Source organism: Hypanus sabinus, chromosome 18 (genome assembly GCF_030144855.1).
Source record: "Hypanus sabinus isolate sHypSab1 chromosome 18, sHypSab1.hap1, whole genome shotgun sequence".
In the NCBI taxonomy this organism is placed as follows: Eukaryota; Metazoa; Chordata; class Chondrichthyes; order Myliobatiformes; family Dasyatidae; genus Hypanus; species Hypanus sabinus.
Window position 1 is genome coordinate 66,146,177 of NC_082723.1, and position 22,376 is coordinate 66,168,552.

General features: G+C 44.5%; 9 non-coding genes across 9 annotated transcripts; all 9 read left to right on the forward strand.

Annotated features, from left to right (window-relative positions):
• The first annotated feature begins 2,376 nt into the window (after nucleotides 1-2,376).
• trnaf-gaa (transfer RNA phenylalanine (anticodon GAA)) lies at nucleotides 2,377-2,449 on the forward strand. Its single transcript has one exon. It is a non-coding gene; the product is annotated as a tRNA-Phe (tRNA).
• A 3,920-nt stretch (nucleotides 2,450-6,369) lies between these two features.
• On the forward strand, nucleotides 6,370-6,442 carry trnaf-gaa (transfer RNA phenylalanine (anticodon GAA)). Its single transcript has one exon. It is a non-coding gene; the product is annotated as a tRNA-Phe (tRNA).
• A 474-nt stretch (nucleotides 6,443-6,916) lies between these two features.
• On the forward strand, nucleotides 6,917-6,989 carry trnaf-gaa (transfer RNA phenylalanine (anticodon GAA)). Its single transcript has one exon. It is a non-coding gene; the product is annotated as a tRNA-Phe (tRNA).
• Nucleotides 6,990-10,540: 3,551 nt separating this feature from the next.
• Nucleotides 10,541-10,613, forward strand: trnaf-gaa (transfer RNA phenylalanine (anticodon GAA)). The gene has a single exon. It is a non-coding gene; the product is annotated as a tRNA-Phe (tRNA).
• A 723-nt stretch (nucleotides 10,614-11,336) lies between these two features.
• On the forward strand, nucleotides 11,337-11,409 carry trnaf-gaa (transfer RNA phenylalanine (anticodon GAA)). Its single transcript has one exon. It is a non-coding gene; the product is annotated as a tRNA-Phe (tRNA).
• A 1,323-nt stretch (nucleotides 11,410-12,732) lies between these two features.
• On the forward strand, nucleotides 12,733-12,805 carry trnaf-gaa (transfer RNA phenylalanine (anticodon GAA)). The gene has a single exon. It is a non-coding gene; the product is annotated as a tRNA-Phe (tRNA).
• Nucleotides 12,806-15,592: 2,787 nt separating this feature from the next.
• Nucleotides 15,593-15,665, forward strand: trnaf-gaa (transfer RNA phenylalanine (anticodon GAA)). Its single transcript has one exon. It is a non-coding gene; the product is annotated as a tRNA-Phe (tRNA).
• Nucleotides 15,666-18,811: 3,146 nt separating this feature from the next.
• On the forward strand, nucleotides 18,812-18,883 carry trnaf-gaa (transfer RNA phenylalanine (anticodon GAA)). Its single transcript has one exon. It is a non-coding gene; the product is annotated as a tRNA-Phe (tRNA).
• A 2,262-nt stretch (nucleotides 18,884-21,145) lies between these two features.
• On the forward strand, nucleotides 21,146-21,218 carry trnaf-gaa (transfer RNA phenylalanine (anticodon GAA)). Its single transcript has one exon. It is a non-coding gene; the product is annotated as a tRNA-Phe (tRNA).
• The last annotated feature ends 1,158 nt before the right edge of the window (nucleotides 21,219-22,376 follow it).

Genomic DNA, 22,376 nt, shown 5'->3' on the forward strand with positions numbered 1-22,376 from the left:
ATGGAATATCGATTTACAACCCCATTTTATTACTGCAATTTTCGGTATACCAAATGAAGATGGCAATCAGCTTTCCCCTTCAATCAGACGAATGATTGCCTTTGTAACATTAATTGCCAGAAGGTCTATATTACAAAACTGGAAAGAAGTAAATCCTCCTACTACATTTCAGTGGTTCTCCCAAACCATTTCTTATTTGAGTTTGGAAAAAATCAGAAGCACTATCTTTGATTCTTCAATTAAATTTGAAGAAACCTGGGGACCATTTATTCGACATTTTCATATGAATTAATTTGGCCTATTTCAGATCCTTTTCTCTACTTATCCTTGTTCAGGTATGGAGTTCCGGAGTTCTTTTCTTGACACCTTTATATATTTATAAAGTGCTATTATTGCCCATGTTAGTTTAGTTTAGTATTTTTTTTTCAATATATATTTTTTCTCATATATAATTTCAATTTTTTTTTTCTTTTTTCGATGATTATTTTTGTTTTTTTTCATATATATTTATATAGACTTGATTGATTTATGTACCTTTTGTTGATTGATGTTTAATAGGATATTATTATCCTATTACTAATGTAATTTCAAGTTTATTGAATTTGTAATCTGTTCATTATTATGTGTTGTTTTTTTTATATATGAAATTTAATAAAAAGATTGAAAAAGAAAGATGCCTCTGTCACTGAGTCTGGCCCTGTGGCCCAGGAGGGTGGGGAACTGACAAGGATGGCAGCAGTGATTTGGACTCTATAGTTAGGGGGACAGACAGGTGATTCTGTGGACGCGACAAAGAAATACAGATGGTAGTTAGACTCCCAGAAGCCAGTGTTCGTGATGTTTCTGAACGATTCCACAATATCCTGAAATGGGAGGGAGAGCAGTAAGAGTTTGAGTACATATTGGTACCAATGACGTGGGTAGAAAATGGGAGGAGTTCCTGAAAGCAGAATACAGGGTTAGGAAGGAAGCTGAGAAGCAGGACCTCAGGGGTAGTAATCTTAAGATTCCTGCCTGTGCCACACGACAGTGAGGATAGGAATAGAATGAGGTGGCAAATAAATGTATGGGTGAAGAATTGGAGCAGAGTGCAGGGATTTAGATTTCTGGATAATTGGGACCTGTTCTGTGGCAGGTGTGACCTTTACAAAAGGGATGGTTTGCACTTGAATCCGAGGGGAACCAATATTTTTGTGGGCAGTTTTACTGGAACTGTTGGGAGCGGTTTAAACTAATATGGTGGGGCATGGGAACCAGTGTGATAGAGCTGAGGATGAGCCAGCAGGTTTACAAGTAGATGATGGATGTAACATGAATTTAAGGAAGGACAAGCTGATGATTGGGTGCAAATGCAGACAGAGCAAAGAGTTCAATGGTACCACAGTGGCAAAATTCAAAAGGGTGAAGAATACAGGACTGAAGGTGTTGTATTGAAATGTCCTTAACATTCAGAATAATGTGGACAAACTTGTGGCGCAATTAGAGATTGGTCAGTATGACATTATGGGCATCACTGAGTTGTGGCTGAAGGAAGGTTATTGTTGGGAACTGAACATCAAAGGATATACTTTGTACGGAAAGGACAGACAGGAAGGGATAGGCGGTAGTGTGCCTCTGTTGGTAAGAGATGGAATTACAACTTTAGAAAGCGGTGACATAGGGTCAGAGAATGTTGAATCTTTGTGCATGTGGTTAACAAACTGTAAGGGTAAAAAAACCACTATGGGAAATAAGGGTAAAATAAATGTAATAAGGGTAATGTCAGAACTGTAAATGAGGGCAAACTAGACAATGATACAAAGCAGGAACAATCGTGCAGACTATTATCTAAGTTTGTGAGGGTATCAAAGGATATGGTAAGGAGACAGGTGTATGGAGTTGGGGGGGGGGGGTGGGTGGATCCAGGATCAGCCAGGGTGGAAATGACAGAGCAGACTCGATGGACTGAATGGCCTATTTCTGCTCCCATCTCTTATGGTCTAAGGCAGAGAGAATTCTGCAGATGCAGCAGCGGTGAGGTACAAGGCAGAGGAGGAGAAAAACACTGCAGATACTGGAACAGTGAGGGACCAGGCAGAGCAGAACCACAATAATGAAAATACAGCAATGGTGAGGAAAAATGCAGATGAGTATACAATACTGCAGTTATCGCACGGTGAGATACAAGGCAGAGGAATAAAATATTGCAGATGCTGGAATGGGAGGAACCTCAAGACCGCAGATAAAGCAACGGTGAGTTATAAAGCACAAGAGAGTTACAATACCGTAGATAGAGCAATGGTGAGTTATAAAGCACAAGAAAGGTACAATACCGCAGATAAAGGAATAGTGAGGTACAAAGCACAAGTGGAGAATAGCAATAGTGCAACTGTGTCAGCCGAAATAGCTCAGTTGGGAGAGTGTTAGACTGAAGATCTAAAGGTCCCTGGTTCAATTCTGGGTTTCGGCACCCGGACCTTTTTATTGGGCCCCAACTCCGTTACAGCTTGTGGTGTCAGAGTTCAGACTTTGGAGTTCAATTGCAACATCCTATGTAAGAGAGATTGTAATTCCTTCCATTTTGCACATGGGTTTCCTCCAGCTGCTCTGGTTTCCTGCCACGGTCCAAAGACGTACTGATTAGTAGGTGAGTTGGTATTTTTGAATTATCACACAATTAAATCAGGGAGTTGCAGGTCAGCACAGTTTGGTGGGCCAGAAGTTCCTGTTCTTCACTGGATCTCTCAATGAAATAAAGTAAGTAATATTCTGTAATGGTGAGGGATGAGGGAGTGGAGGAGTACAATACCGCAGATACAGCAACAGTGAGGTTTAAAGCACAGGGGAAATACAATCCCGCAGATACAGGAACAGTGAGGCGCAAGACAGAGTTGAATCACAAAAGTATGCCATATAGTGGAGTGGTGTCATAGCAATAACCTGGCACTCGCCGTCAGTAAGACGAAAGAGCTGATTGTGGACTTCAGGAAGGGTAAGACGAAGGAACACACACCAATCCTCATGGACGGATCAGAAGTGAAAAGTGTGAAAAGTTTCAAATTCCTGGGTGTCAAGATCTCTGAGGACCAAACCTATACTTTATCAGGAGTTTGAAGAGGTTTGACATGTTAACAAATACACTCAAAAACTTATATAGCTGTACCGTGGGGAGCATTCTGACAGGCTGCATCACTGTCTGGTGTGCAGGGGAGGGGAAGCTAAAGCACAGGACAGAAAGGGGGTTGTGAATTTAGTCGGCTCCGACAAAGTACCCAGGACATCTTCCAGGAGTGGTGTCTCAGAAAGGCAGTGTCCATTATTAAGGTCCTCCAGCACCCAGGGCATGCCCTTTTCTCACTGTTACCATCAGACAGGAGGTACACAAACCTGAAGGTGCACACTCAGTGATTCAGAAACAGCTTCTTCCCCTCTGCCATTCGTTTCCTAGATGGCCATTTAACCTGCGAATAATACCTTAGTGTTTTCCTCTACATTACTTCTGTTTTTGCATGATTTTAACCTATTCAATATATGTGATACGGTGAATTGACTTATTTACTTTTTGTTATTTTTTTCTTCTTCTTCCGTATTATGTATTGCATTGAACTGCTGCTGCTAAGTTAACAAATTTCAGGACACATGCCAGTGATAATGAACCTGATTCTGATTCTGAGATACTGGAAGGGTGAGGTTTAAGGAACTACAATACTGCAGAAGATGGAATGGTGAGATACCATACAGAGGGAAATACAATACTGCAGATACTGGAATGGTGAGGTACAAGATAGAGGCGAACCACAAAAATTTGCCTTCCAGGTGCCAGAGTTTGTGATGTTTCTGAGCATGTCAACAATATCCTGAAAAGGGAGGGAGAAACATATTCTGACAGATAGATCAGCCACAATAGCTCAGTTGGGAGAGTGTATCTGGTTCAATCCTGGTTTTTCTCAGTGGGAGTCATTGATTGTAGTAATGTGCAGATGTAGTCGAAGAGTTCTCGTGCAAGTCTGGCAAAAAGCTTTTAAAACCGTCTCCATAAAAGAGGAGTTCTGTCTAGTGGAGCGGTCATCATCGGAGTGGTCTGAGTCAGAGTGGTAAGGTTTCGGCTCAACAGGGTTTTGGCAAAAGCTGGGAGCAAGGCAAGTAGGTAAGTTCATTCCTTACTTCTTGTTTCATTTTTTTCTTATTTACTTGTTGAGAGAATAGGGGGCATGTCTAAAGGGCCAGTGTTCTGTACTGGGTGTCAGATGTGGCATTTCAGCCAGACTCCCAGCCTCCCCAGTGACCACATCCACACCAGGTGCATCGAGATGCAGCCCCTTAGAGACCGTGTTAGGGAACTGGAGATGCAGCACATTGACTTCTGGGTAGTTAGGGAAAGTGAGGCAGTGATAGGAGCTACAGGGAGGAAATCACCCAAAGGCTACAGGAGGCAAATAAATGGGTGTCTGTCTGCAGAGGGACGGGAGAGCTTCAGATAGTGGAGAGCACCCCTGTGGTCTGCTCCTTCAACAATAAATACTCCATTTTGAGCACTGCTGGGGGGAGGATGGAAAGCTCCCTGGGGGAAGCAACAGTGGATGTGACTCTGGCACTGAGTCCTGCCCAGAGTCTCAGGAGGGTAGGGAACTGACAAGGATGGCAGCAGTAATTGAGGACTCTATAGTTAGGGGACAAACAGGTGATTCTGTGGATGTGACAAAGAAACCCAGATGGTGGTTTGCCTCCCAGGTGCCAGGGACTGTGAAGTTTCTGAACAGAGAAGGTGAGCAGCCAGAGGTCGTGGTACAAATTGGTACCTACAACATCGGTAGAAAAGGGAGGAGGTCCTGAAAACAGATTACAGGGAGTTAGGAAGGAGGCTACAAAGGAAGACCTCAAGGGTACTAATCTCCAGCTTGTTGCCTGTGCCAGATGACATTGAGAATAGGAACAGAATGAGTGGACAGAGAAATGAGTGATTGAAGAATTGAAGCAGGAGGCAGGGATTCAGATTTCTAGGTAATTGGGACTTCTTCTGCCGCAGATGTGATCTGAGAACAGTTTGGGAGTGGTTTAAACTAATATGGTGGGGAATGGGAATCAGTGTGATGGAGCTGAGGATAAGCCAGCAAGTAGATGATGGGTGTAACTTGATTGTAAGGAAGCACAAGACAGTGATTGGGTACAAATGCAGACAGGGCAAAGAGTTAAATTCTACCACAGAGGCAAAATTCACAAGGGTGTAGAATGCGGGATTAAAGGAGCTGTATTTAAATAAGCTTAACATTCGGAATAAGCTGGATGAATTTGTGGCGCAGTTGGTCGGTTTGAAGTTGTGGGCATCTGAGTGTTGTTGCTGAAAGAAGGTGAAAGTTGGAAACTTAACATCAAAGGATATACTTTGTATTGAAAGGACAGACAGGAAGGCAAGGGCAGTGGTGTGGCTCTGCTGGTAAGAGATGGAATTACATCTTTAGAAAGAGGTGACATAGGGTCTGAGAATGTGGGGTCAACAAACCTCAAGGGAGAAAAAAAAACCATTGTGGGAATCATACGTAGGCCTCCAGAGAGTAGCCAAGATGTGGGGCTGAGATTCCACAGGGAGCTGAAAAAGGAATGTAATAAGGATAATGTCACATTTGTAAATGAGTGGAAACTAGCCAATAATATAGAGCAGGAACAATAGTGCGGACTATTATTTAAATGTGGAGAAGATTCAAACCTCAGAGGTACAGAGGTACTTAGGCTCCCAGCAGGTTAATTTAGAGACCACCACAGAGCGGTGAATCCACGGAATGCTCTGCCACAGGTGGTGGAGGACAAGCCCGTGGGTATGTTTAAAGCAGAAGCTGATAGATTCCTGATCGGTCAGGGCATCAGAGGATATGGCAAGGAAGCAGGTGTATGGAGTTGAGGGCGATGCAGGATCATCCATGATGGAATGACAGAGCAGACTCGATCGGTTGAATGTCCTAATTCTGCTCCCATCTCTTATGGTCTAAGGCACAGGAAAGGTACAATACTGCAGATGCAGCAATGATGAGATCGAAGGCTGAGGAGAACCACAGTTCTGCAGATACAGGAACAGTGAGAGACAAAGCACAGGGAAGTACAATGTCATAGATATTGGACGGACGAGGTTTTAAGGAGAGAAGATCTGCATATGCTGGAATACTGAGGTACAAGGCAGAGCAGAACCACAATGCTGCAGATACAGCAACGGTGAGGAACCAGGCAGAGGAGGAGCAAAATACTGCTGGTAGTTCAATGGTGAGGTACACAGCAGGTGAGTATACAATACTGCAGATAGAGGAAAGTTCAGGGTTAAAGCGCGAGGAAATACAATACTGCAGATGCTGCAATGGTGAGGTACACCAGAGTGGAGAACAACAATATTGCAGCTGTGCAGCCGAAATAGCTCAGTTGGGAGAGCGTTAGACTGAAGATCTAAAGGTCCCTGGTTCAATCCCGGGTTTCAGCACTGGGACTTATTTATTGGGCCCCACGGTCCATGGTCACCTAGCAGTTGGTGTGCCACTATTGCAGCTCGGAGCATCACAGTTTGGAGTTCAATTGTGACGTCCTCTGTACGCAAGTTTCTACGTCCTTCTCATGTGCACATGGGCTTCCTCTGGGTGCTCTGGATTCACCCCACATCTAAAGACAGACTGGTTAGTAGTTTAATTGGTTATTTTAAAAGGTAAAGTTTGGTGGGCCAGAACTCCCTGTTCTTCATTGCATCTTGCAGCAATGAGGTGTGAGCAATGAGCAGTGAGGTGCTAGACAGAGTTAACAAATTTCTAAGTTAACAAATTTCAGGACATATGCTGGTGATAATGAACCTGATTCTGATTCTGAGATACTGGAAGGGTGAGGTTTAAGGAACTACAATACTGTAGATACTGGAATGGTGAAGTACAAGACAGAGGTGAACCACAAAAATGCAGACATATCAGCCGAAATAGCTCAGTTGGGAGAGCGTTAGACTGAAGATCTAAAGGTCCCTGGTTCAATCCCGGGTTTCGGCACTGCTACATCTTTATTGTAACCGTGATAGCATAGCAGTTAGTGTGGCACTGTTACAGCTCATAGTGTTAAGAGTTTGGAATTCAGTTGTAGCATCCTCTGTAAGTAAGTTTGTACGTCCTTCCCATGTACACAGTCCCTCTGTCCACAGCCAGACTGGTTCATAGGTTAATCGTATTTTTTAAACCGTACCACAATTAGGTTACGGTTAAATCGGTGGATTCCTGGGTGGAACAGCTGGGTGAGCTGGATGGGCCTGTTCTGTGCTGTACCTCTCAGTGAAATAAAATGAATAATATTCTGTAGAGGTGAGGGACGAGGCGAAGAGCATTAATAAGCAGGAGGTTTTCTCGGCGCACTTCGTTGATTGGAGTACTGTGCATACACAATGAAGCATTCCTATTTAAATTGTGCAAAAAGCTTTATAAATCCAGTCTGCATAAAAGAGGGGTCCCGTTTAGTGGAGCGGTCATCAATGGAGTTGTCTGAGTCAGAGTGGTAAGGCTTTGGCTCAACAGGGCTTCGGCAAGAACAGGTGGAAGCAACGTAAGTAGGTAAGTTCACTCCTTACTTAAATAAGAACTCCAGCTTTAAAAATCCAGTCTGCATAAAAGTGTTGTACCGTCTTGTGGAACGGTTATCATCAGAGTGGTCTGAGTCAGAGTGGTAAGGCTTTGACTCAACAGGGCTTTGGCAAGAACAGGCAGAAGCAAGGTCTGTAGGTAATCTCACTCCTTATTTATTATTTAAATCTGGAGAGAACAGGGTGTATGTCCACAGGGCCAGTGTTCTGTTCTGGGTGTCAGATGTGGGATTTCCGGGAGACTCCCAGTCTCCCCAGTGGCCACATCTGCACCAGGTGCATCGAGATGTAGCTCCTGACAGACTGTGTTAGGGAACTGGAGCTGTATCTCAATGACCTTTGGGTTGTTAGGGAAAATGAGGCAGTGATAGACAGGAACTACAGGGAGGGAGTCATCTCAAGGTTACAGGAGACAGATAAATGGGTGACTGTCAGGAGAGGGAAGGGAGAACTTTAGATATTGGACAGCACCCTTGTGACCAGCCCGTTCAACAATAAACTCTCCATTTGAGTGCTGTTGGGGTGGGGTGGGGTCGGGATCTACATGGGGGAAGTGACAGTGGCCGTGTCTCTGTCACTGAGTCTGGCCCTGTGGATCAGGAGGGTAGGGAACTGACAAGTATGGCTACAGTAATCGGGGACTCTATAGTTAGTGGGACAGACAGGTGATTCTGTGGACATGACAAAGAAATACGGATGGTAATTTGCCTCCCAGGTGCCAGTGTTTGTGATTTTCTGAGTGTGTCCACAATATCCTGAAATGGGAGGGAGAGCAGCCAGAGGTCGTGGTACATATTGGTACCAATGACGTGGGTAGAAAAGGGAGGAGGTCCTGAAAACAGAATACAGGGAGTTCGGAAGGAAGCTAAGAAGCAGGACTGCAACGGTAGTCATCTCGGGATTACTGCCTGTGCCACGCGACAGTGAGAGTAGGAATAGAATGAGGTGGAGGATAAATGCGTGGTTGAGGGATTGGAGCAGAGGGCAGGTATTCAGATTTCTGGATAATTGTGACCTCTTCTGCGGCAGGTGTAACATGTACAAAAGGGTCGGTTTGCACTTTTACCCGAGGGGGACCAATATTACTGTGGGCAGGTTTACTAGAACTGTTGGGAGCGGTTTAAACTAATATGGTGGGGCATGGGAACCAGTGTGATAGAGCTGAGGATGAGCCAGTGGGTTTACAAGCAGATGATGGATGTAACATGAATTTTAAGGAAGGACAAGCAAATGCAGACAGAGCAAAGAGTTCAATAGTACCACGGTGGCAAAATTCAAAAGGGTGAAGAATACAGGACTGAATGTGTTGTATTGAAATGTCCTTAGCATTCGGAATAATGTGGATAAACTCGTGGCGCAATTAGAGATTGGTCAGTATGAAGTTGTGGGCATCACTGAGTCGTGGCTGAAAGAAGGTGATTGTTGGGAGCTTAACATCAAAGGATATACTTTGTATTGAAAGGACAGACAGGAAGGGATAGGCGGTAGTGTGCCTTTGTTGGTAAGAGATGGAATTACATCTTTAGAAAGAGGAGACACAGGATCAGAGAATGTTGAATCTTTGTGCGTGGGGTTAACAAATTGTGAAAAAACATTATGGGAATCATATACTGTATGGGCCTCCAAATAGTAGCCAAGGTGTGGAGTTGAGTTTGCACAGGGAGCTGAAAAAGGAATGTAATAAAGGTAATGTCACAACTGTAAATGAGGGCAAATTAGCCAATGATATAAAGCAGGAACAATAGTGCAGGCGATTATCTAAATTTGTGAGGGTATCAAAGGATATGGTAAGGAGACAGGTGTATGGAGTTGGGGGGGGGGGGTGGAATCCAGGATCATCTATGGCGGAAATGACAGAACAGACTCAATGGACCGAATGGCCTAATTCTGCTCCCATCTCTTATGGTCTAAAGCAGAGAGAAGGTACAATACTGCAGCTGCAGCAATGATGAGGTATAAGGCGAAGGAGAACCACAGTTCTACAGATAAAGGAACGGTGAGGTGCAAAGTACAGGGAAGTACAATGTTATAGATACCGGAAGGATGAGGTTTTACGTAGAGGAGACGCAGGGATAGTGAGGGACAAGGCAGAGGAGTGTACAATGTTGCAATGGAGTGTACAAAGGAGGAGAAAAACACTGCAGATGCTGGAACAGTGAGGAACCAGGCAGAGCAGAACCACAATACTGCAACACAGTACTGCCGACAGTAGTAATACAGAAGACACAGCAATGTTGAGGAAAAAGGCAGATGAGTATACAATACTGCAGATATCACACGGTGAGGTACAAGGCAGAGGAATAAAATATTGCAGATGCTGGAAACGGAGGAATCTCAATACCACAGATAAAGCAATGGTGAGGTACAAAGCACAAGAGAGGTACAATTCCGCTGATACAGGAATGGTGAGGTACAAGGACAGGAGAAAGACAATTCCATATTTACTGGAATGTTGAGGCTCAAAGCACAGGAGAAATACAATTCTGCAGATACAGGAATGGTGAGGTACAAGGACAGGAGAAAGACAATTCCACATTTACTGGAATGTTGAGGCTCAAAGCACAGGAGAAATACAATTCTGCAGATACAGGAATGGTGAGGTACAAGAACACGAGAAAGACAATTCCACATTTACTAGAATGTTGAGGATCAAAGCACAGGAGAAATACAATACTGCAGAGTCCGGAAAGATGAGGTACGAAGCACAGGGTAATACAATACCACTGGTGCTGGAGCCGTGAGGTACAAGGCAGAGGAGAAATGAAATACCACATACACAAGAATAGAGTTTTAAAGCACAGTAGAACTACAATACTGCAGATGATGCACCGGTGAGGTACAAATTACATGGAAGTACAACAGTGTGAATGCTGGATTGTGAGGTATAATGGACAAGAGACATATAATACTGCAGATTCTTCAATGGTGAGGTACATGAGAGTGGAGAACAACAATATTGCAGCTGAGTCAGCCGAAATAGCTCAGTTGGGAGAGCGTTAGACTGAAGATCTAAAGGTCCCTGGTTCAATCCCGGGTTTCGGCACTGGGACTTATTTATTGGGCCCCACGGTCCATGGTCACTTAGCAGTTGGTGTGCCACTATTGCAGCTCGGGGCATCACAGTTTGCAGTTCAATTGTGACGTCCTCTGTACGCAAGTTTCTACGTCCTTCTCATGTGCACATGGGCTTCCTCTGGGAGCTCTGGGTTCACCCCACGTCTAAAGACAGACTGGTCAGTAGTTTAATTGGTTATTTTAAAAGGTAATAGGGTTAATTCAGTGGGTTCCTGAGTGGCAAAGTTTGCTCTCTCTCAATAACATCCAATAAATAATAACTTGTAATGGTGAAGGACGAGGGAGCAGAGAAATACAATACAGCAGATACAGGAATGGTGAGTTACGAAGCAGGGAAGTAATACAATTCTGCAGGTACAGGAACGTTGATGTTAAGGCAGAGGAGAAACACAATTCCACATTTACTGGAATGTTGAGGCTTAGAGCACAGGAGAGATACAGGAGGGTCAAGAAAGCTGAGGTACGAAGAACGGGGAAATTCAATACCACTGATACTGGAACAGTGAGGTACAAGGCAGAGGAGAAATAAAATAGCACATACACAAGAATAGAGAGTTTTAAAGCACAGTAGAACTACAATACTGCAGATGATGGACCGGTGAGGAACAAAATATATGAAAATAGAACAGTGCAGAATGCTGCAATGGTGAGGTACACGAGAGTGGAGAATAACAATACCTTAGCATTGTCAGCCGAAATAGCTCAGCTGGGAGAGCGTTAGACTGAAGATCTAAAGGTCCCTGGTTCAATCCCGGGTTTCGGCATTGGGACTTACATATTGGGCTCCACTTTAGTGTGACTTTGTTACATTTTGTGTTGTTGGAGTTTGGAGTTCAAATTGCAATATCCTGTGTAAGTGAGTTTGTAATTCCTTCCATTTTGCACATGGGTTTCCTCCAGCTGCTCTGGTTTCCAGCCACGGTCCAAAGACGTACTGATTAGTAGGTGAGTTGGTATTTTCAATTGTCACACCATTGGGATATGGTTAAATCGACCTGTTCCAGCTCGGCACAGATTGGTGGGCCAGAACTTCCTGTTCTTCATTGCATCTCGCAATGAAATAAGATAAATAATATTCTGTAATGGTGAGGGATGAGAGAGTGGAGGAGTACAATACCGCAGATACAGCAACAGTGAGGTTTAAAGCACAGGGGAAATACAATCCCGCAGATACAGGAACCGTGAGGCGCAAGACAGAGGTGAACCACAAAAGTATGCCATATAGTGGAGTGGTGTCAAAGCAATAACCCGGCACTCGCCGTCAGTAAGACGAAAGAGCTGATTGTGGACTTCAGGAAGGGTAAGACGAAGGAACACACACCAATCCTCATAGAGGGATCAGAAGTGAAAAGTGTGAACAGTTTCAAATTCCTGGATGTCAAGATCTCTGAGGACCAAACCTGGTCCCAACATATCGATGCAGTTATAAAGACGGCAAGATAGTGACTATATAGATTTTGCATGTCAACAAATACACTCAAAAACTTATATAGCTGTATCGTGGGGAGCATTCTGACAGGCTGCATCACTGTCTGGTGTGCGGGGGAGGGGGAGCTACAGCAAAGGACAGAAAGGGGGTTGTGAATTTAGTCGGCTCCGACAAAGTACCCAGGACATCTTCCAGGAGCGGTGTATCAGAAAGGCAGTGTCCATTATTAAGGTTCTCCCAGCAGCCAGGGCATACATTATTTCTGTTTTTGCATGATTTTGAACTATTCAATATATGTGATATGGTAAATTGACTTATTTATTTATAATTTTTTTTCATCTTGTTCCATGTTATGTATTGCATTGAACCGCTGTTGGAAAGTTAATAAATTTCAGGACACATGCCGGTGATAATGAACCTGATTCTGATTTTGAGATACTGGAAGGGTGAGGTTTAAGGAACTACAATACTGCAGAAGATGGAATGGTGAGATACCATACAGAGGGAAATACAATATTGCAGATACTAGAATGGTGAGGTACAAGACAGAGGTGAACCACAAAAATTTGCCTCCCAGGTGCCTGGGTTTATGATGTTTCAGAGCATGTCAACAATATCCTGAAAAGAGAGGGAGAACCACATTCTGACAGATATATCAGCCGAAATAGCTCAGTTGGGAGAGCGTTAGACTGAAGATCTAAAGGACACTGGTTCAATCCTGGGTATTGACACTGGGACTTAATTATTGGGCCCCATGGTCACATAGCAATTGAGTGATATTATTGAAGCTTGGGGCATCACAGTTTGAAGTTCAATTGTGGCATCCTCTGTATGCAGGATTATATGTCCTTCCCTTGTACAGAGACCCTCCAAAGGTAGTATGATTAGAGGGTTAATTGTACTTTTAATCCATACCATAATTAGGTTAGGGTTAAATCGGTGAATTCCTGGGTGGACGGACTGGCGTGTTCTGTGCTCTTTCTCTCAACAAAACGAAATAACTAATATTTTGTAGTGGTGAGGGATGAGGCAACAGTTTTAAAAATTACGAGGTTTTTCTCAGTGGGAGTCATTGATTGTAGTAATGTGCAGATGTAGTCGAAGAGTTCTCGTGCAAGTCTGGCAAAAAGCTTTAAAAACCGTCTCCATAAAAGAGGAGTTCTGTCTAGTGGAGCGGTCATCATCGGAGTGGTCTGAGTCAGAGTGGTAAGGTTTCGGCTCAACAGGGTTTTGGCAAAAGCTGGGAGCAAGGCAAGTAGGTAAGTTCATTCCTTACTTCTTGTTTCATTTTTTTCTTATTTACTTGTCGAGAGAATAGGGGGCATGTCTAAAGGGCCAGTGTTCTGTACTGGGTATCAGATGTGGCATTTCAGCCAGACTCCCAGCCTCCCCAGTGGCCACATCCACACCAGGTGCATCGAGATGCAGCCCCTTAGAGACCGTGTTAGGGAACTGGAGATGCAGCACATTGACTTCTGGGTAGTTAGGGAAAGTGAGGCAGTGATAGGAGCTACAGGGAGGAAATCACCCAAAGGCTACAGGAGGCAAATAAATGGGTGACTGTCTGCAGAGGGACAGGAGAGCTTCAGATAGTGGAGAGCACCCCTTTGGCCTGCTCCTTCAATGATAAATACTCCATTTTGAGCACTGCTGGGGGAGGATGGAAAGCTCCCTGGGGGAAGCAACAGTGGATGTGACTCTGGCACTGAGTCCTGCCCAGATTCTCAGGAGGGTGGGGAACTGACAAGGATGGCAGCAGTAATTGAGGACTCTGTAGTTAGGGGACAAACAGGTGATTCTGTGCAGGTGAGAAAGAAACCCAGATGGTGGTTTGCCTCCCAAGTGCCAGGATCTGTGATGTTTCTGAACAGAGAAGGTGAGCAGCCAGAGGTCGTGGTACAAATTGGTACCAACAACATTGGTAGAAAAGGGAGGAGGTCCTGAAAGCAGATTACAGGGAGTTAGGAAGGAGGCTGCGAAGGAAGACCTCAAGGGTACTAATCTCCAGCTTGCTGCCTGTGCCAGATGACATTGAGAATAGGAACAGAATGAGTGGACAGAAAAATGAGTGAATGAAAAATTGGAGCAGGAGGCAGGGATTCAGATTTCTAGATATTTGGGACCTCTTCTGCGGCAGATGTGACCTGCACAAAAGGGACGGGTTGCACTTGAATCTGAGGGGGACCAATATTCTTGAGGGCAGCATTAGGAGAACAGTTTGGGAGTGGTTTAAACTAATATGGTGGGGAATGGGGATCAGTGTGATGGAGCTGAGGATAAGCCAACAAGTAGATGCTGGGAATAACGTGAACGTAAGGAAGCACAAGACAGTGATTGGGTACAAATGCAGACAGGGCAAAGAATTAAATTCTACCACAGTGGCAAAATTCACAAGGATGTAGAACGCGGGATTAAAGGAGCTGTATTTAAATGAGCTTAACATTCGGAATAAACTGGATGAACTTGTAGCGCAGTTGCTCGGTATGAAGTTGTGGGTATCACAGTGTTGTTGCTGAAAGAAGGTGAAAGTTGGAAACTTAACATCAAAGGATATACTTTGTATTGAAAGGACAGACAAGAAGGCAAGGGCAGTGGTGTGGCTCTGCTGGTAAGAGATGGAATTACATCTTTAGAAAGAGGTGACATAGTGTCAGAGAATGTGGGGTCAACAAACCTCAAGGGTGAAAAAAAACCATTGTGGGAATCATACGTAGGACTCCAAATAGTAGCCAAGATGTGGGGCTGAGATTCCACAGGGAACTGAAAAAGGAATGTAATAAGGGTAATGTCACATTTGTAAATTAGTGGAAACTAGTCAATAATATAAAGCAGGAACAATAGTGCGGATTATTATTTAAATCTGGAGAAGATTCAAACCTCAGAGGTACAGAGGTACTTAGGCTCCCAGAAGGTTAATTTACAGACTACCACAGAGCAGTGATTCCACGGAATGCTCTGCCACAGGTGGTGGAGGACAAGCCCGTGGGTATGTTTAAAGCAGAAGCTGATAGATTCCTGATCGGTCAGGGCATCAAAGGATATGGCAAGGAAGCAGGTGTATGGAGTTGAGGGTGATGCAGGATCATCCATGATGGAATGACAGAGCAGACTCGATCTGTTGACTGTCCTAATTCTGCTCCCATCTCTTATGGTCTAAGGCACAGGAAAGGTACAATACTGCAGATGCAGCAATGGTGAGATATAAGGCTGAGGAGAATCACAGTTCTGCAGATACAGGAATGGTGAGGGACAAAGCACAGGGCAGCACAATGTCATAGATACTGGAAGGATGAGGTTTTCAGGAGAGAAGATCTACATATGCTGGAATACTGAGGTACAAGGCAGAGCAGAACCACAATGCTGCAGATACAGCAACGGTGAGGAACCAGGCAGAAGAGGAGCAAAGTACTGCAGAAGATGGAACGGTGACATACAAAGATCAAGAGAAGTACAATACTGCAGATGCTGCAACAGTGAGATAAAGAACCGTGGATAATAACAATATTGTAGCTGTGTCAGCCGAAATAGCTCAGTCGGGAGAGCGTTAGACTGAAGACCTAAAGGTCCCTGGATCAATCCCGGGTTTCAGCACTGGGACTTGTTTATTGGGCCCCATGGTCACATAGCAGTTGTTGTGACATTATTGCAGCTCGGGGCTTCAGAGTTTGGAGTTCACATCGTAAGTTTATACATCCTTCACTTGTACAGAGTCCCTCCAAAGATAGTATAGTTAGAAGGTTAATTGTAATTTTAAACCAGACCATAATTAGGTTAGGGTTAAATCGATGGATTTCTGGGTGGCCGGACTGGCATGTTCTGTGCTCTATCTCTCAACAAAATAAAATAAATAATACTCTGTAGTGGTGAGGGATGAGGCAAAGAGCTTTAAAAATCAGGAGGTTTTTCTCAGTGGGAGTTGTTGATTGGAGTAATGTGCAGATGCGGTTGAAGCGTCCTCGTGCAATCCAGAAAAAAGCTTTAAAAACCCAGTCTGCATATAAGAGGGGTCCCGTCTAATGGAGCAGTCATCATCAGAGTGTTCTGAGTCAGAGTGGTAAGGCTTTGGCTCAACAGGGTTCTGGCAAGAACAGGTGGGAGCAAGGTAAGTAGGTAAGTTCATTTCTTACTTCTTGTTTTTTGTTTATTTAATTGTTGAGAGATTATTGGGCATGTCTACAGACTCGGAGTTCTGTTCTGGGTGTCAGATGTGGGATTTCCGTGAGTCTTCCAGGCTCCCCGATGGCCACAGCTGCAGCTGGTGAATCGAGATGCAGTTCCTTAGAGACCGTGTTAGGGAACTGGAGCTGCAGCACATTGACCTTTGGGTAATTAGGGAATTTGAGGAAGTGATAGGAGCTGCAGGGAGGAAGTCACCCCAAGGCTACAGGAGGCTGATAAATGGGTGACTGTCAGGGGAGGGAAGGGAGAACTTCAGATAGTGGAGAGCACCCCTGTGGCCAGCCCCTTCAAAGATAAATACTCCATTTTGAGAACTGCAAAGGGTAGGGGGAGGACGGAAAGCTCCCTAGGGGAAGCAACAGCGGATGTGACTCTGGAACTGAGTCTGGCCCCGTGTCTCAGGAGGGTAGGGAACTGACAAGGATGGCAGCTGTAATAGAACTAATATGGTGGGGAATGGGAGCCAGTGTGATGGAGCTGAGGATAAGCCAGCAGGCAGATGATGGGTGTAACATGAATGTAAGGAAGCACAAGACAGTAATTGGGTACAAATGCAGACAGAGCAAAGAGTTAAATTGTACCACAGAGGCAAAATTCACAAGGGTGTAGAATGCAGGACAGAAGGTACTGTATTAAAATGTGCTCTTTATTATACTTGGGGCACAGTTGTCCGGTATGAAGTTGTGGACATCACTGAGTTGTTGTTGAAGAAAGGTCAAAGTTGGGAGCTGAACATCAAAAGATATACTTTGTATTGAAAGGACAGACAGGAAGGCAAAGGCAGTGATGTGACTCTGCTGGTTAGAGATGGAATTACATCTTTAGAAAGAGGTGACATAGGGTCAGAGAATGTTGAATCTTGCAGGTGGGGTCAATAAACTGTAAGGATGAAAAAAAATTATGGGAATCATATACTGTATAGGCCTCCAAATAGTAGCCAAGGTGTGGAGTTGTGATTGCACAGGGAGCTGAAAAAGGAATGTAATAAGGGTAATGTCACAACTGTAAATGAGGGCAAACTAGCCAATGATATAAAGCAGGAACAATAGTGCAGACCATTATCTAAATGGGGAGAACGTTCAAACATCAGAGGTACTTAGGAGTCCTCGTGCAAGATTCCAGAAGATTAATCTACAGATTGCCACAGAGTAATGAATCTGTGGAATGCTCTGCCACAGATGGTGCTGGACAAGACTGTGGGTATGTTTAAACCAGAAGTTGATAAATTCCTGATTGGTCAGGGTATCAAAGGATATGGCAAGGAGGCAGCCATATGGAGTTGAGGGGGATCTAGGATCAGCCATGCTGGAATGACAGAGCAGACTCAATGGGCTGAATGGCCTAATACTGGTCCCATCTCTTATGGTCTAAGGCACAGGAAAGGTATAATACTGCAGATGCAGCAACGGTGAGATGGAAGGATGAGGAGAATCACAGTTCTGCAGATAGAGGAATGGTGAGAGACAAAGAACAGGGAAGCACAATGTCAGATACTGGAAGGATGTGATTTTAAGGAGAGAAGATCTACATATGCTGGAATACTGAGGTAAAAGTCAGAGCAGAACTACAATGCTGCAGATGCAGCAACGGTGAGGTTTAAAGCAGCGGGGAAATACAGATACAGGAACAGTGAGCTAATCTGCAGCTGGATCTTCAACTTCCTCACAGACAGGACCCAGGCTGTAAAAATAGGGGACAAGCCCTCTTCTACAATCATTCTGAGCACCGGTGCCCTACAAGGCTGTGTACTCAGCACCCTGCTGTACTCAAATGATTGTGTAGCCAAGTTTCCATCAAACTCAATATATAAATTTGCTGATGACACCACAATTGTAGGCCGTATCTATTTTCTATGTTCTAATTATAATTTACATTTTTTATTATATTTACTTGGATTTGTACTTCAGGGAGCACGAAGCGCAGAATCAAATATCACTGTGATGATTGTACGCTCTAGTATCAATTGTTTGGTGACAATAAAGTAAAGTAATGCAGATAGATCAGCCAAAATACCACCAAAATACAGGTGTCAGCACTGGGACTTGTTTATTGGACACCATGGTAACAGCAGTTAGTGCAACACTATTGCAGCTCACTTGATTTCAGAGTTCAATTCAGACGTCCTCTGTAAGTGGGTTTGAAAGTCCTTCCCATGTGCATATGGATTTGTTCCGGGGAGCTGCGGTTTGCTCCGATAGTCCAAAGACATACTGGTTAGTAGTTGAACTGATTATTTTAAAGCATCCCACATTGGGGCGGCACAAATCCACCAATTTAACCCTGATTGCAGGGTGGCACAGCTTGGTGGGCCAGACGGACCAGTCGTGCGCTGTAGGTCCCCATAAAATAAAATAAATAATATTTTATGATAGTGAGGGTCGAGGGATAGGAGAACTACAATACCGCAGATACAGCAATGGTGAGGTGTAAGGCAGAGGAGTGTACAATACCGCAGATGGAGGAATGGTCAGGTTGAAAGAACGGGGAAATACAATACTGCAGATGCTGCAATGGTGAGGTACATGACAGTAGAGATCCACAATACTGTAGATATGTCAGAGAAATAGCTCAGTTGGGAGAGCGTTAGACTGAAAATCTAAAGGTCCCTGGTTCAATCACGGGTTTCAGCACTGGGACTTGGTTATTGGGCCTCGTGGTCATACAGCAGCATCAGAGTGTGGCACCCTCAGTACGTAGAGGGTTTGTACACCCATCCCTTGTACACAGCCTCTCCAAACGTAGTATGTATTTGTTAAACTGTACCACAATTATGTTCGTGTTCCTGGGTGTCACTTGGTGGGCTTGTTCCTTGGTGGGCTGTATCTCTCAATAAAATAAAAAAATATTCTGTAATGGTGAGGGACGATATTCAATATTCAGGTTTCTTTGGTGGGATTATTGATTGGAGTACTGTGTAGAAGTGCACACAATGCTTCATACAGTGGAAGCATTCCCATGCAAGTCCTGCAAAAAGCTTTAAAAACCCAGTCTGCATAAAAGAAGCGTCCTGTCTAATGGAGCGGTCATCATCAGAGTGGTCTGAGTCAGAGTGGTAAGGCTTTGACTCAACAGGGCTTCAGCAAGAACAGGTGGGAGCAAGTTAAGTAGGTAAGTTCACTCCTTACTTAAATAAGAACTCCAGATTTTATTTAACTGTTGAGAGAATAGGAGGTATGTCTACAGGGCCAATGTTCTGTTCTGGATCCTTACCCTCCCCAGTGGTGACATCCGCACCTGGTGCATCGAAATACAGCTCCTGAGAGACTGTGTAAGGGAACTGGAGCAGCAGCTCAATGACCTTCAGCTTGTTAGGGAAAGTGAGGCAGTGATAGACCGGGACTATTGGGAGGTAGTCACCCCAAGGGTACAGGAGATCGATAAATGGGTGACTGTCAGGAGAGGGAAGGGAGAACACCAGATAGTGGAGAGAACCCTGGTGACTTGCCACTTCAAAATAAATGCTCCATTTGAGTACTGTTGGGGGTGGGGATCTACATGGGGGAAGTGACAGTGGCCATGCCTCTGTCACTGAGTCTGGCCCTGTGGCCCAGGAGGGTAGGGAACTGACAAGGATGGCAGCAGTGATTCGGACTCTATAGTTAGGGGGACAAACAGGTGATTCTGTGGACGCGACAAAGAAATACAGATGGTAGTTAGACTCCCAGATGCCAGTGTTCGTGATGTTTCTGAACGATTCCACAATATCCTGAAATGGGAGGGAGAGCAGCCAGAGTTCTAGTACACATTGGTACCAATGATGTGGGTAGAAAATAGGAAGAGGTCCTGAAAACAGAATACAGGGAGTTGGGAAAGACGTTGAGAAGCAGGACCTCTAGGGTAGTGATCTTGAGACTCCTGTCCGTGCCAGACAACAGGGAGGGTAAGAATAGAATGAGGTGGCAGATAAATACGTAGGTGATGAATTGGAGCAGAGTGCAGGGATTCAGATTTCTGGATAATTGGGAGCTCTTCTGCGGCAGTCTGGTGTGGGGGGCGGGGCTACTGCACAGGACTGAAAGGGGGTTGTGAATTTATTTGGCTCCATCTTGCGTACTAAACTACAAAGAACCCAGGACATAGAAACATAGACATAGAAACATAGAAAATAGGTGCAGGAGTAGGCCATTCAGCCCTTTGAGCCTGCACCGCCATTCAATATGATCATGTCTGATCTTCCAACTCAAAACACTGTACCTGCTTTCTCTCCATACCCCCTGACCCCTTTAGCCACAAGGGCCATATCTAACTTCCTCTTAAATATAGCCAATGAACCGGCCTCAACTGTTTCCTGTGGCAGAGAATTCCACAGATTCACCACTCTCTGAGTGAAGAAGTTTTTCCTCATCTCGTTCCTAAAAGGCTTCCCCTTTATCCTTAAACTGTGACCCCTCGTTCTGGACTTTCACAGCTTCAAGGAGCAGTGTCTCAGAAAGGCAGTGTCCATTATTAAGGTCCTCCAGCACCCAGGGCATGCCCTTTCTCACTGTTACCATCAGGTAGGATGTACAGAAACATGAAGGCACACACTCAGCGATTCAGGAACAACTTCTACCCCTCTGCCTTTCATTTCCTAAATGGCTATTTAACCTGCAAATACTACCTCACTTTTTTCTTATACATTATTTCTGTTTTTGCACAATTTTAATGTATTCAATACTCGTAACATGGGAAATCGACTTATTTATTTATTTATTATTCTTCTTCTTCTATATTATGTATTGCATTGAACTGCTGCTGCTAAGTTAACAAATTTCAGGACACATGCCTGTGACAATGAACCTGATGCTGATTCTGAGATACTGGAAGGGTGAGGTTTAAGGAACTACAATACTGCAGATACTGGAATGGTGAAGTACAAGACAGAGGTGAACCACAAAAATGCAGACATATCAGCCGAAATAGCTCAGTTGGGAGAGCGTTAGACTGAAGATCTAAAGGTCCCTGGTTCAATCCCGGGTTTCGGCACTGCTACATCTTTATTGTCACCGCGATAGCATAGCAGTTAGTGTGACACTATTACAGCTCATAGTGTTAGAGTTTGGAATTCAGTTGCAGCATCCTCTGTAAGTAAGTTTGTACGTCCTTCCCATGTACACAGTCCCTCTGTCCGCAGCCAGACTGGTTAGTAGGTTAATTGTATTTTTTAAACCGTACCACAATTAGGTTACAGTTAAATCGGTGGATTCCTGGGTGGAACAGCTGGGTGAGCTGGATGGGCCTGTTCTGTGCTGTACCTCTCAGTAAAATAAAATGAATAATATTCTGTAGAGGTGAGGGACAAGGCGAAGAGCATTAATAAGCAGGAGGTTTTCTCGGCGCACATCGTTGATTGGAGTACTGTGCAGACACAGTAGAAGCATTCCCATTCAAATTGTGCAAAAAGCTTTATAAATCCAGTCTGCATAAAAGAGGGGTACCGTCTAATGGAGCGGTCGTCATCAGAGTGGTCTGAGTCAGAGTGGTAAGGCTTTGGCTCAAAAGGGCTTCAGCAAGAACAGGTGGAAGCAACGTAAGTAGGTAAGTTCACTCCTTACTTAAATAAGAACTCCAGCTTTAAAAATCCAGTCTGCATAAAAGTGTTGTACTGTCTCATGGAACGGTTATCATCAGAGTGGTCTGAGTCAGAGTGGTAAAACTTTGGCTCAACAGGGTTTTGGCAAGAACAGGTGGGAGCAAGGTAAGTAGGTAAGTTCATTTCTTACTTCTTGTTTTTTGTTTATTTAATTGTTGAGAGATTAGGGGGCATGACTACAGACTCGGAGTTCTGTTCTGGGTGTCAGATGTGGGATTTCCGTGAGTCTCCCAGGCTCCCCGATGGCCACAGCTGCAGCTGGTGCATCGAGATGCAGTTCCTTAGAGACCGTGTTAGGGAACTGGAGCTGCAGCACATTGACCTTTGGGTAATTAGGGAATTTGAGGAAGTGATAGGAGCTGCAGGGAGGAAGTCACCCCAAGGCTACAGGAGGCTGATAAATGGGTGACTATCAGGAGAGGGAAGGGAGAACTTCAGATAGTGGAGAGCACCCCTGTGGCCAGCCCCTTCAAAGATAAATGCTCCATTTTGAGCACTGCAAAGGGTAGGGGGAGGACGGAAAGCTCCCTAGGGGAAGCAACAGCGGATGT